The 13113-nt window shown below is 37.4% G+C and overlaps 1 protein-coding gene across 8 annotated transcripts in view; it reads left to right on the top strand.

The window, feature by feature from the left end:
* The first annotated feature begins 8147 nt into the window (after positions 1 to 8147).
* Positions 8148 to 13113, top strand: part of GOLGB1 (golgin B1) — an 85267-nt gene continuing 80301 nt past the window's right edge. For 7 of the 8 annotated variants that reach the window (XM_012438791.2, XM_012438790.2, XM_012438787.2 and 4 more), the window contains exon 1: positions 8148 to 8254. The gene's annotated coding sequence lies outside the window, so the exon portion shown is untranslated. Of the gene's footprint in view, positions 8255 to 8698; positions 8872 to 13113 lie in introns of those variants that run through there. The other variant, XM_012438784.3, reaches the window with a different exon arrangement.

Here is a 13113-nt window from a genome sequence, read left to right as displayed (position 1 = left end):
GTTGTTAATGGGAACAAATATCATTTAACTCCTCATCAAAAGCATTTTTTCCCACAAGATATTTTTGTATGCACAATATTTTGATTTTACCTGTATCATATAACTCACTGTATTGTAGTATTTTAATTATATATTTGTGTTTAACTCCTTAGCTAAATCACAACTTCCTTGAGAGCATGGACTGGATTAAAATCATCTTTGAATCCCCAGTGCTTAATACATGACTGCAAGGAAGTAGTAATTCACTGTAAAAATGTCATGGAGCATTATTCATTCATTTACACAGCCTTGTCTCCATAAAAAAACAGAAGGAAAATACTTACTTTCTCTGTTCTCAATACCATAGTAGGGCTTTTTTAGAGAAATTTAATTTTTTTTCTTTGCCCTTCTCCTGATTCTTTACTTTTTTGTTTTAAATTTATGAGCAATAAAATTTTTGACTGTGTTCTATCCTGTCCCACTGATCGTTAGAAGAAAAAAAAAACAGTAAAAAGTAGGATGAGAGTGCATTTACTTGTTTCTGTTTCACTCTTATTTTTTCTTTCATATTTTGACTTGTTTCATCCTTTCTACTAGTATCAATTATTTTCTCTTCTCCAATCATTTACATTTATGTAAATCACCTTAAATTCATTTTTAAACAAGTTAGATTGAAATGATTAAGCAAATGGCAGGTATACAACAAATATATTTTCAATAATTAAACAATGAAATTACTTAACTTTAAATTGAATTTATACATATGCTTTTCTATGTAAAATTTTCTTGCCTTACATTAAGTAAAATAATATACGTTAACTTTTTTTTTCTTTTTTAGATTTTTTTTTTTTTTTTAAGACGGGGTTTCACCATGTTGGTCAGGCTGGTCTTGAACTCCCGACCTCAGGTGATCTGCCCACCTTGGCCTTCAAAGTGCTTGGACTACAAGCCTGAGCCACCACGCCTGGCCAATATGTGTTAACTTTCTATCATTAATACAAGTTCAATAACAAAAGTTATAGATCCAACAAGATCAAGTGCTGGAACTTCCCTACATAGGTATTATATTTTATATTTGTATTATTTTACATGAAAATAAATTTTTTCAGAGGTTAATTCTACTAATGTAGCAACTCACTAAATAATATGAGATTTTAGAATTGTGCTATTTAAGATAACAGTATAACTTGTATTCTTCCATGTAAAATAACTGATCTAACTGCTCTGAGGCTATGTATTTAGAATCACTTCTTTTGAATTTTTATTACAAATGACCTATCATAATCATACTTTAATAAGTTTAAACCACATGAAGGAAAAAAATAACTGTGGGAAACTTTGGGAGCAGTGGGTAGGGTGGGGAAGCTCTGGCTTTTATTCTGGATTCCCAGAAGTTTGCATGGAGTTAGCTGATGTGTGTAATAGCTAAGGCATTAAAAACAGTAACAAGTTTTTCATTTGCACTGGTTGAAGTATGAATAGTTTCTATGGAAACTATTCAATAAATATGTGGGTCTTGGTTACAAGTCATTTCTAGTTAAATTTGGAAACCATTTCTAGTTAAATGTAGAAACCATTTTACATTGGAGATATAAATTTTACATTTTCATTTTACAATGAAAGTTTTACAAAATTTTATAAATTTTACAAAATTTGTAAATTTTTGTAAAAAAAATTTTATAAAAATTTACAAAATTTTACATTTTACATTTTCTCAAAACTGTGTAATGATTTGTGTAATGTCAAAGTATATAAAGTGATTGTGTGCACTTTAGCACACAGCTTTTTCAAGAAAACAATAAAATTAGAAGAGGAAACAGCAAATTTTCATAAGTTACCTATCCTAGAAAAGAAATTTCAAGTTTTTCTCCTTGTTATTTTTCACCTTTGAAACATATTATGCTGCATCATTGTCAATAAAACAGCTTTGTTGCAATAACCTAAAAGCTAAAAACATGATAGCTAACTCAGGCAGATTAGTAAACTCTATAAAAATGTAAAAAATAGACTCATATCTTTCCAGATATTTTGCAAAATCATCCTTTATTAAATGCAAAGATTCTAATATTTCCATGAATTTAACTTTGTTTGAATACACTGTCATGTCAGTTTAAAATTAAGTGCTAATAAAGGAATTCTTAGATAGATTAGGGAAAAATAAATCATTTCATCATTGTCATTCAAGGGGGTTCTTTTTACACAACTTGAGAATCAAGTTTGAAAGTATGGAACATTAAGCAGAGCTCTTACGCCCTCTTGTGATAGCTAAATGAAATGTAAATGCTGCGTAAGAGTTTTAACAAGGTTTTTAATGAAATTCCCCAAATGTGGTTAGATTATATATGTTAAATAGAATTCAGCTAATACAAAACACTTCATACTTCTTAAGATCATTTTAAGAATCGAAAGTGAAATTGGCCCAGCATGGTGGCTCACGCCTGTAATCCAAGCATTTTGGAGGCCAAGGCGGGTGGATCACCTGAGGTTGGGAGTTCAAGAACAGCCTGACCAACATGGTGACACCCCGTCTTAAAAAAAAAAAAAAAAAAATTGAAAGTGAAATTCATCATAACTTACTGACAGTATAAAAAACTTAATATTGTGTTTCTTTTTTATTTTAATTCAACACGCATATCTTTAAATGTCTAAATTTCTTGATGTACAAAAATAGAGCACAAAATAAAAACTAGGCAGCACAATTATTCAGAAGATTTTAACTAGAAATGACTTGTTTCAAAGGGCCACATTTTTACTGAATAGCTTCCCCATGGTACTTACACTTTAATATGACCAAAGAGAGGTGATAGAAGAATTGTTAACCTGAAAACATTGAAAGGGCCAGATTCACAGAAATGCTCCAGGATGCAGAAATCCATAGCATCAACATAAATGTTTCCTTTTGGGTTTTCAAAAGCCAACTGAGATAAAGCAGTTTATCTAAATTAAAATACAAGGAGGTTGAAACTTATCTTAGATGCACTCTTCCCTGTCCAACAGCCCTGCTGTCTGCCTCAGCATTGAGGCTTTATCTCCCTCTTTTCCAAGGATCCAATGTTTTCTATAGAGGCCTAGCATGGAGGTATAGGCTTAAACCTCACCCTAGTTAATGACTTATCACAGCATCTCTCATACCTCTTAAAAGGCCATAACACACTCTATCCACTGTTTTTGTTACTAACTCTTAGTATTGTATTACCACAGAGAATAAATACACACATGCACACACACAAATTGAAGCTAACATGTAAATGTTTGCTAGTCACATTTGATAACTGCATTTAACAGGGATTTCCTGGAGATATGATATTTTAACCCAAAATAATGATAGCATTTTAGGTGCCACTGTAAAAGGAACAAAACTATTGACCATTTACTTTAGCAGGTACTTTATTTAAAACTTTATATACATTAACTCATTTAACCTTCATGATAGCCCTGTGATGCAAGCTTAATTGTTTTCAGTTTACAGATTTAAAAACTGAGGCTTCAGTAGCAATTCACCCAAGGTTACATGGTTGATAGTGGATTCAATTTTCACAAACAGGTTTGTTTAGCTCCAAAGCCTGTATTACTCACCTTTAGCAAATAAGGACATATTTTTGGCCCAGGTTTTTCAGGTGACTTTCAGACCTCAAATAAAGATTGCTTTCTTCTCTATCTATGCCTAATGACCTTTCTGGTGAGTTGGGAATCATGTTCAGTGCATCAAATATCGAAAAAGTTCTCAAAAATAAACATATAAACATGAGATCACTAAAATAATTTTCACTTAAGCCCCAGGATTTTCATTATCATTTATAGTTCTCTATTATAGAGTGTTTTATTACATTGTAAAATTTTGTGGAGTTCTTATTGAACCCTATTATAATCATTGGAAGTATTTGAACATTTATCTTAATTTATTCACCTTCTGTGCTAAACATTGGAGACAGAGTTAACATTATTGTCATCCCTACCCTTAGAGCACTTATAGTTTATGGGGAATATATACGAGGAGAAAAAATCTTCAAAACAACAGGATAATCACTCTGGTAGACGTAGAAAAACCAGAAAGAATGACACCAAGCAGAGGGGCCACCAGACCCAGACTTATTTAGGGAATAACTTCTTAGGAAAAGGGATGCCAACCTGAGCCAATGAAAGAAGGGAGAAAACAATGAGACAGGGGACAGTACTGACAAGCAGACAAATATTTAAGACATAGAAGCAACAAGATTTTGTAAAATGCTTGATATGAAGCAGCAGAGAAAGACAGAGGACAGATTGAGAGCCTTTAAGTCTAAATCAGCAATTTAGACTGGTTGGTTATCTGTTTTTGAGACAAGAGTCTCACTGTTGCCCAGGCTGGAGTGCAGTTGATATAGGAGGTAGAAAGAAATTATTTAGGCAGATCGTAAAGGCAAAAGAGTCCTTGGCAAAGCTTCCCCTCTAACAAAAGGCAGCCCCAAAGGGCATCCTCTAAAATCATTTCTTTTCTAACAAAAGTAGCCCGAAAAATCGAGCTGCAAACATAGATAAGCAAGCTGGAAGTTTCCACAGGGGAATGCTGGCATCTATGCCAATAAAGAGCTACCTGGGGGCCAGGCATGCCCAACATAAAGGCTCCATCTTCCCTTTTTTGTTACCACATGTATAGTAATAAAGAAATGGGTAACATGGTGCAGCTCAGGCAGTGGCATAATAAAAGAATAAAGTGGGGGCTACCAGAGATTCACACCCTATGCAAATAGAATGCCTGTTCCAACCAATTTTTCTTGCCCTAAGTAAATAAAACACTTCCTCCTCACCCGATCATCTATAAAACCCTCTGCATTTCACTGTGGATCTAGCAACCTATTTTTCTGGGACCCCTGTCTGCACCAGAGAGCTATTCTCTTTATTTTGGCTGTTAAACTTTCAATCTCAACCTCACTCTTTGTGTGTCTGCATCCTTGTTCCCATGGCTATGAGAAAATAAACCTCAGGTGTTACTCCAGACAATGAGGCTGCTTCACAGTGACATGATCTCTGGTCACTGTAGCCTCCATCTCTGGGTTCAAGGCGGGTACCACCATGCCCAGCTAATTTTTGTATTTTTAGTAGAGATGGGGTTTCAACATGTTGGCCAGGCTAATCTTGAACCTGAGCTCAAAGCAATCCACATGCCTCAGCCTCCCAAAGTGCTGAGATTACAGGCATGAGCCACTGTGTCTGGCAATTTAGACTTTATAATAAAGGTAAAGCTGATAAACTCATTAGCAAAAGAAAGATATGATACGCATTTTGGATACATTACTCTAGAGAATTGCTCAGAAAGAGGCCAGACTAGAGGTAGGAGACCTACTGGAGACAATTTCAGCAATCAAGAAAATAAGTGGATACCCAATTGAAAGTCATTATTGCAGCAATACTGAGAAATAGATGAATTTTTGGAATATGTAAACCACATGATTTTTGAGATCTTTGATATAAGGAGTGAGAGAAAAAAAGAACTCAGAGGAGATGTTCGGATTTTTGCTAACTCAATAAAAACACAAGTTGTGAGATACAAAACAATAAAGAAGAAGGTTTAAGGGAAGGAAGGAAAAATGAGAACATTTGATATTTCAGGAAAAATAAAGTCAGTTTGAATTCTTAAAGCCAGGTAATTTGTAGTATGAGAAAAGTAAAGCATGTTTTAAATATGTATTGTGGAGAATGGGAACATGAAATAACTAACACTGAGAACCCAGCTGCAATCGAAAATGAAGAATCAGTGCTGGCACCATCCTGACCTATTCTGTGATTTTTCACCACCAGTGCTCAGCCAGCTACAAGCTGAGGCATGCAAGGACCTTCAGGTTAATCCAGGATTGATGGTGTACTGGTGAATGAAACAAGAAATCAGTGGGGTAAAGAACAACGGAAAATGAGGCTTTCAGACAGCTGAGGGTTCAGTGTTTCAATAACAAGCACAGTAAAATAACCGAATGGAAGAGTTAAAAATGTGGTTCCCGTCTATGGCTGCATATTGGTATCACCTGGGGAGGTATATAGTATACTGATCCTTGGATCTCACTTCTAGAGATTCCAATTTAATTAATCTGAAATGCAGAAATTTTGAAAATGTTTCTGGATACTCTAAAGTGCTGCCAAGACTGAGAACAACTGAACTGTAATGGATATGGAATTGATAATTGGTTTTTTGACTCTAAGATTTTAAAGAAGTAATGAACTATTATTATTATTATTTAAAGTCTAGGATGTAGCTCAGAGAATAGCTGGATGAGGTAGTGTGGAAGTAAAGGACACCCACAGATGTGGGAATCAAAGACCTGAGCAGAGAAGCAGATGAGCCGTCTACATGACAATAAAGTTACCCAAGGTGATGGCAAACTTGGAGGGGAGTCAGTTGTCTAGTTTAAGTTAATCTAAGATTTAAAAGACAAGTAAAAACCAGAGGTTGATGATTCACTTTACAAATTATATAACTCCTTAAACAAATCTAAAACTTAATATCTTATATGTATTTATAAAATGTTAATATATTTCATATTATGTATAAAATAAAAAAATGAGATAAACTGTAAAGCTAAATCTGTGGTATTAATAAAATCAATTCAGATTACTTTATTGACCTCATCACTGGGGAAAATGTAGTATGTTATTGGTGACCTAGAAAGCATAGAATATAGAACAGAAGCAGTCTTCTGTATGGGCAAATGGCATTTTGTGGGTATGAATTTTTAACATAAATGAATATGCCCACTCTTTTATCAGAGCTTCTATTTACTTTATAAGAAACTGAGTATTCCTCTTCCCTGATGTTTACCCACCTCAAGCCACTTTGTCTAAGATAACAGTGAAAAGGAAGAAAATATTTCTAGCAATTTTTTACCTGGTCCATACACTGGCCTAATTTCTACCAGCTGGTCAACTGGAGAGAGAATATTTATATAACACTAGACAGTATTTGACAGGGCTACAATAATAATTGCTTATATTTAGATTAAAATGTGGCATTGTGACTCTAACCAATCTCTTCCCTGCCTCCCCTAACTCCGCCATCCCAGCCTCTGGTACTTATACCTATTCCATGAGATCAACTTTTTAAGTTCCTACACGAGTGAGAACGTGCGATATTTGTTTTTCTGTGCTGGACTTATTTCACTTAGCATAAGTTCATAAATGAACTCCAGCTCCAAAAGATGGGCAGCCAGGAAAGGCCTTACTGAGCTGATGTTTGAATTGCAGAGTTATGTAACCCTTAAATAAGTATGCATCCAATGGGCCAGCTGAGTACACAGTAAGATTCAATAAATTCAAACCAACATTATTCTTATTGTCAAGAGTGCCTGAAATGACAGGCCACTGGGAGCTGGTTACTTTCCCTCCCTTTCCTTAGGAGTTTAAGGAGAGCATGAGTGATTTGTCTTTTGCTGGAGCTCCTCAATGATACCCATTGCAGAACCTGAGCCCTCAACTCTCAATTTTTCCTTACGTCTTGCCTGGCTCAGGCTACAGTTTGTAAGAGACACATTCCTAGTAGTCACTACTCTCTCCCTCTCACACAATCATGTCCTTACAGACATCGCTGATCCTCGTTCATACTGACATCGGGTTCTAGTCCGAGTTCCATCACTAAGTCGCTGTTTGACTTTGGGCAAGTTACTTCTACGTTGTTTTTCATCAACAAAATCAAAAGGTCATACTAGACGAACAACTAAGAGGCTCCAGTATTTTTTGACTCTAAGAGTCCCGTATCCCCCACTCCCTTCTCACAGCTCGTTCAAAAATCCTAATGGTAGCGGGTGCCCGCCGTCTCAAAAATCTCTGAGGAAGCCCAAGTCGCAGTCTCGGTCAGTCACAGCCGACGAAGCGGAGGAATTGGAGAAATCCAACTTAAGCATTTCACGCCAGGAACACCTGACCTTTCCCAGAAAGCCCGCCCTCTCGGCATTTCCGGTCCCTCCCCAGATATTCTTCCGGAGCACCTACTCGCGTCGAATCACGCCCCTCATTCAGTCTTTAGGGTCCATTGGTTGTTTCATTGAGGAAGCAGAGCATCTTCTGTTGTTGATTGGTTTCCGTCATTCTTGATAGGTTACTAACAAACAAGGCGTGCCTGGTCTCCATGGTAACGTCCTGCCGATAGTCTTGATTGGTCGGTGTTTTAATCCCATCTTCCGTCCCAATTGCTAGTGGTTGAGCCCCTGGCGGGGCGCGGCGTTGGTAGGTGTCGCGTACTGGATTCCCGAGCTGACGTGGCTTGAATTGGGAGGGGGGCAGCTGGAGCCTCCGGTGGCAGCACTTGTAGGTGAGTGGGGGACGCTCCCCAACTCCTCTCTGCGAGTTCGATAATGGTCACCCCCGCCAGAGTGGCCGCGGGAGATGCCCTAGCAGCTACACTGGAGTACCCTCCTCGCCCCGCCTCTCCCGGATTCAGTCCTGGATCCGGCCCTTCACCCGCCTCCTTCACCTACCAGGCCTCGTTCTAGTAGCCCACAAACCTCTCGGCACCTCCGGAGGGCCTTCGGGGTCGCCCTGCGCAGACTCGGACCACTTGCTCACGGTCTGTCCCTTCCCCGGCACCTTTGTTCTCTGGGAGCGACCGGGAAAAGCGCCCAGGTCAGTCCTGTCCGCAAGGCCTTGTTCCCGGCCTGCCTTAGTCGGCCTCGGTGCGCAGCCGCTGACGTCATAAAGAACCTGCGGGGCCCCTGTGCTCGGGCCCTAAACAAACCTAGTGTCGCGAAAGGGAGGCGGGACGCAAAGAAATCAAAGGTCATGAGGGCAGAGATCACAGAATCATTGGAGATATTAATACAAACGGAGGCCTGTTCAATGATCCTGCTAATGCTAATGGGTAACTGGAAAGATGAGAAGAGAGAAAAGATCCCAACGATCCCATCAACACGAGAATTCCAGGAATCAGAGGTGGGCAGGCTGTTAGAGAAAAAGGAACCTCGAAGAGAGTTCTGGAGGAAAAATAACTTGACTTGGTGGTATGGAGTATGTTTATTCTGCACAGAGTGTGAAAGAGAGGGTGGGTCCCTTGAGGAAAGGAATATATTTGTCTGACTTATTTTAAGAGCTCCAGTTGGTCTGTGGGGAGCGGACAGTTTGAGAGTGGGACAGAGATATTTAAAATCGTAGATAAGTACTTTCACTTTTGGAGATAGTTGGAAGCTGTCCGAGTACTTAAAGGACCTTCTTACAGTGTGTTAGATGCAGGCAAGTGGAGAGCTCTTTACAGAAGGGCGGGAGGCCTTTCCAAAAGCGTGAATTGATAAGATTTAGATGATCAGAATGGTTATGAAGGGACAAACTCAGGAAATATTCTATTGGAAAAATGGCAGGATTTGGTTTTGAAATAGATGCAGGAAAAAGTTGAAGAGCACTCAGAAGTTGCAGACATTGTAGATTGACTGCTTCATAGCTTTCACTTCTCATCCCTTGACCACAAAATGACCATTTAATGTTTTTCTCTTGACTGCATTAATTCTTTTTTACTATCTCAGTAGTTTCCAAACATTTTAAATTGCACTCCCTATCAGTAAAACATTTTTGAGCATGCATCTCCCCAAATATTGTATGTTTAATTATGGATAGTATGTGACTACCACTGTAAATATGTTGTGTATAGTATGAAATATACAAAAGTAGAAACTTAATGAAATTTTTAAAAAGCCTTGTCCACACCGTGGGACTTCCCAACCCAATTTGACGATTACATAAAGGTGCTTCCTTGTTTTTCAAGAAGACTATTGACCTCTCTGGCATCCAGACTCTGGGATGCAGCCTTTCTTAAAAATAATCATCTTTAGAAGATTTTTTTCAACCTTCTGCTTGAGGTGTATAGGCCCCCTTTCTTTTTCTCCCTTTGATTAATGGGTTAATTAAAGGGATTTTGACTTTATCCTTGTTTATAAAATGAATCATTCGTTAACTTCTCTAGGTTCACTACTATTAGGAATACCACTGATCGTTACATACCAGTCTGTGGTTAGAAACCATTATGTAAAAGGAGACTAGGCTCTATATTGCTGCATTTTTAGTTAAGCTATTTTAAAATCAGCTACATGCTTTTGATAAAGGAAATTTAATACAGAAGGATACAATATAAAAAGAAAAATCTTTTTAGTCTCTTATCTATTGATCTACCTGTCTCCATTGTCCACTTCCCAGAAGTAAACACTATAAACAATTTCTTGGTTATCCTTAAGAAATTTTCTGTCTCAAAAAAAAAAAAGTCTCAAAAAATAATAATAAAAAATAAATAAGAAATTTTCTGATCATAATGAAGCACATGTAAAATATATACCCCCTTCTGTCTCTCCCACAAGTGGAATCCTAATGCTATTCTACACCTTTCTTTTGTCATTTAATACTGTATATTAGGCATTTTCAATATCCATGGGTATAAAACTACCTCATCCTTTTAGATATCTACATAGCAGTCCTCTGTAAAAATATTAAAAATGTATTTAGCCTGTCCCCTACTGATGGACGTTTAGATTTTCAGTCATTAGCCATCAAAACACTGCTATTGTGAACATCCATGTATATTTATATATTCCAGAGTCCTTGTGCGAACCTGTCTGTGATATAAGCAATATGGAATTATTGGAGGCCATACTACTATAAATCATTTTAGTCTACGTACTGCTAAAAAAAAAAAAAGTACTTATCTAACTATTAACACAGTGCCTTTATACCCTCATCCTATTTTCAACGCCAGTGAAGAATATTGGGTAATGAGATTATTTAGAAAATAAAATGTTTTCTGTGTATCTTCACCCACCAAGAAGCTTTGTTGAGCTATGTGACTGGGGAAATTACCTAACTTCCCTCTGCCTTAGTTTACTCACCTGAAAACTGGGAATATTGACAGTACTCCCTTTGCAGTTGTTTTAAGAATAAAGTGAGTTAGATCAGGTGTGGTGGCCCATGCCTGTAATCCCAGCATTTTGGGAGGCTGAGGTGGGTGAATCACTTGAGGTCAGGAGTTCAAGACTAGCCTGGCCAATATGGTGAAACACCTGTCTCTACTAAAAATACAAAAAATTAGCCGGATGTGGTGGTGACTGCCTGTAATATCAGCTACTCGGGAGGCTGAGGCAGGAGAATCACTTGAACCCGGAAGGCAGAGGTTGCAGTGAGCCGAGATTGCACCACTGCACTCCAGCCTGGGCAACAATAGTGAAATTCCATCTAAAAAAAAAAAAAGAATAAAGTGAGTTAAATAATGAGGATAAGTAAATTATGTATAAAGATTCTGGAGCAGTGCTTGGCAGGTCACGCTGTGTATGTTTGTTATAGCTGTCACTTACTTTTTTTTTTTTTTTTTTTTGAGACAGAGTCTCGCTCTGTTGCCAGGCGCCAAGCTGGAGTGCAGTGGCGTGATCTCAGCTCACTGCAACCTCCGCCTCCCGAGTTCAAGCAATTCTTCTGCCTCAGCCTCCCAAGTAGCTGGGACTACAGGCACATGCCACCACGCCCAGCTAATTTTTGTATTTTTAGTAGAGACGGGGTTTCACCATTTTGGCCAGGATGGTCTCGATATCTTGACCTTGTGATCCGCCTGCCTCGGCTTCCCAAAGTGCTGGGATTACAGGCGTGAGCCACCGCACCCGGCCACCACTTACTTTTAAATTCAATTATTGAGCAACATTTAATTGCTACTATTGTATGTAAAAGCTGCTATTACATACAATAGTATGTATGTATATAAAAGCTACTATTAATAGTATGTATGTAAAAGCTACTATGTATGTAATAGTACTATTACATACAATAGTACAATACTACTATTGTATGTAATACAATTATGTAATAGTACAATAAATATGTAATAGTACAATACTACTATTGTACTTTATTACATACTATTGTAATATAGTACAATACTATTGTACTATATTAGTATACTATTGTACTATATTACATATTTATTATTGTACAATACTACTATTGTATGTAATAGCATACAATACTACTATTGTAAATAGTATTAATATTTACTATAATAAATATGTAATAGTACAATACTGCTATTGTATGTAAAAAAGCTACTATGTATGTAATAGTACTATTACATGCAATAGTACAATACTACTATTGCATGTAATAGTAGCTTTTACATCCATGAAAAATAGTTGTTCATTTTCTTGAACTCCTGACCTCTGGTGATGCACCCACCTCGGCCTCCCAAAGTGCTAGGATTACAGGCATGAGCCACCGCACCCGGCCTTAATAGTTGTTCATTTTCTAATTGGAAAATTATGTCATAATATTGAATATGTTATTTCCAGCTGTATAGCACTACCTATTAGCCCCTCAATCTGGTTGAGAATCACTTCAAGATTCAAGGAATTAAGGACAGCTACTGAGGCTTAACTAAATAGGCATGAACTAAGTTTGAGGGGTCACCTCAACTGAAACCTAACCACCTTCTCTGTGTTTCTGTGGGAAAATGTGATTTAAATTCCAAAGTAGATGATGCTTATGCATATACACACAGGCATGCACTCAGTGTCTTCAGTTATGTTGCTTATTTTCCTGTGCATGTTGTAATGTTTTCTGTGGCTAAGGACATGTCTTCTATTTGTTTATATATATATATTTTTTTTTTTTCTTTTTTTTTTTTAAAGACGGAGTTTCACCATGTTGGTCAGGCTGGTCTTGAACTCCTGACCTCAGATGATCCACCCACCTTGGCCTCCAAAGTGCTTGGATTACAGGCGTGAGCCACCGCGCCCGGCCACTTTTTATATTTTTATAGTTCCTAGCATAATGCTCAACACCAGGTGGATGTTATAAGAATAATTGTTGATAACAGTGTAGACATGGAGAAAATAAAACTTACTTAATTCTAAGTGCCAGTTCAACACGTAAGTGTTGAGGTCCTATGGCAGGGTTTGTGGAAGCTATGGCAGCATAGGCTTTGAGGAACTGTTTTATTTGCCTTAGTGTTTTATAGAATCCTTGACCTTGGCATGAAGCTCTGCATTTTATTCTTTTCCATAGTTGCTATTCATGATTTTGGTGCTTTATAAAATAACAGCAAGAACATTGTTTGTCCAACAGTCATGTATTCCTTACATGAATTTATGACTATGGATAGGAATATTTCCCCTTTATTATTATTTTTTTTTTTGAGACAGAGTCTTGCTCTGT

This window comes from Aotus nancymaae, unplaced genomic scaffold (genome assembly GCF_030222135.1).
Source record: "Aotus nancymaae isolate 86718 unplaced genomic scaffold, 86718_ANA_hifiasm-v0.15.2.pri h1tg000011l, whole genome shotgun sequence".
NCBI classification, from domain to species: Eukaryota; Metazoa; Chordata; class Mammalia; order Primates; family Aotidae; genus Aotus; species Aotus nancymaae.
The sequence above is the reverse complement of the archived record's forward strand: the minus strand, read 5'-3'. Positions and strand labels throughout refer to the sequence as shown.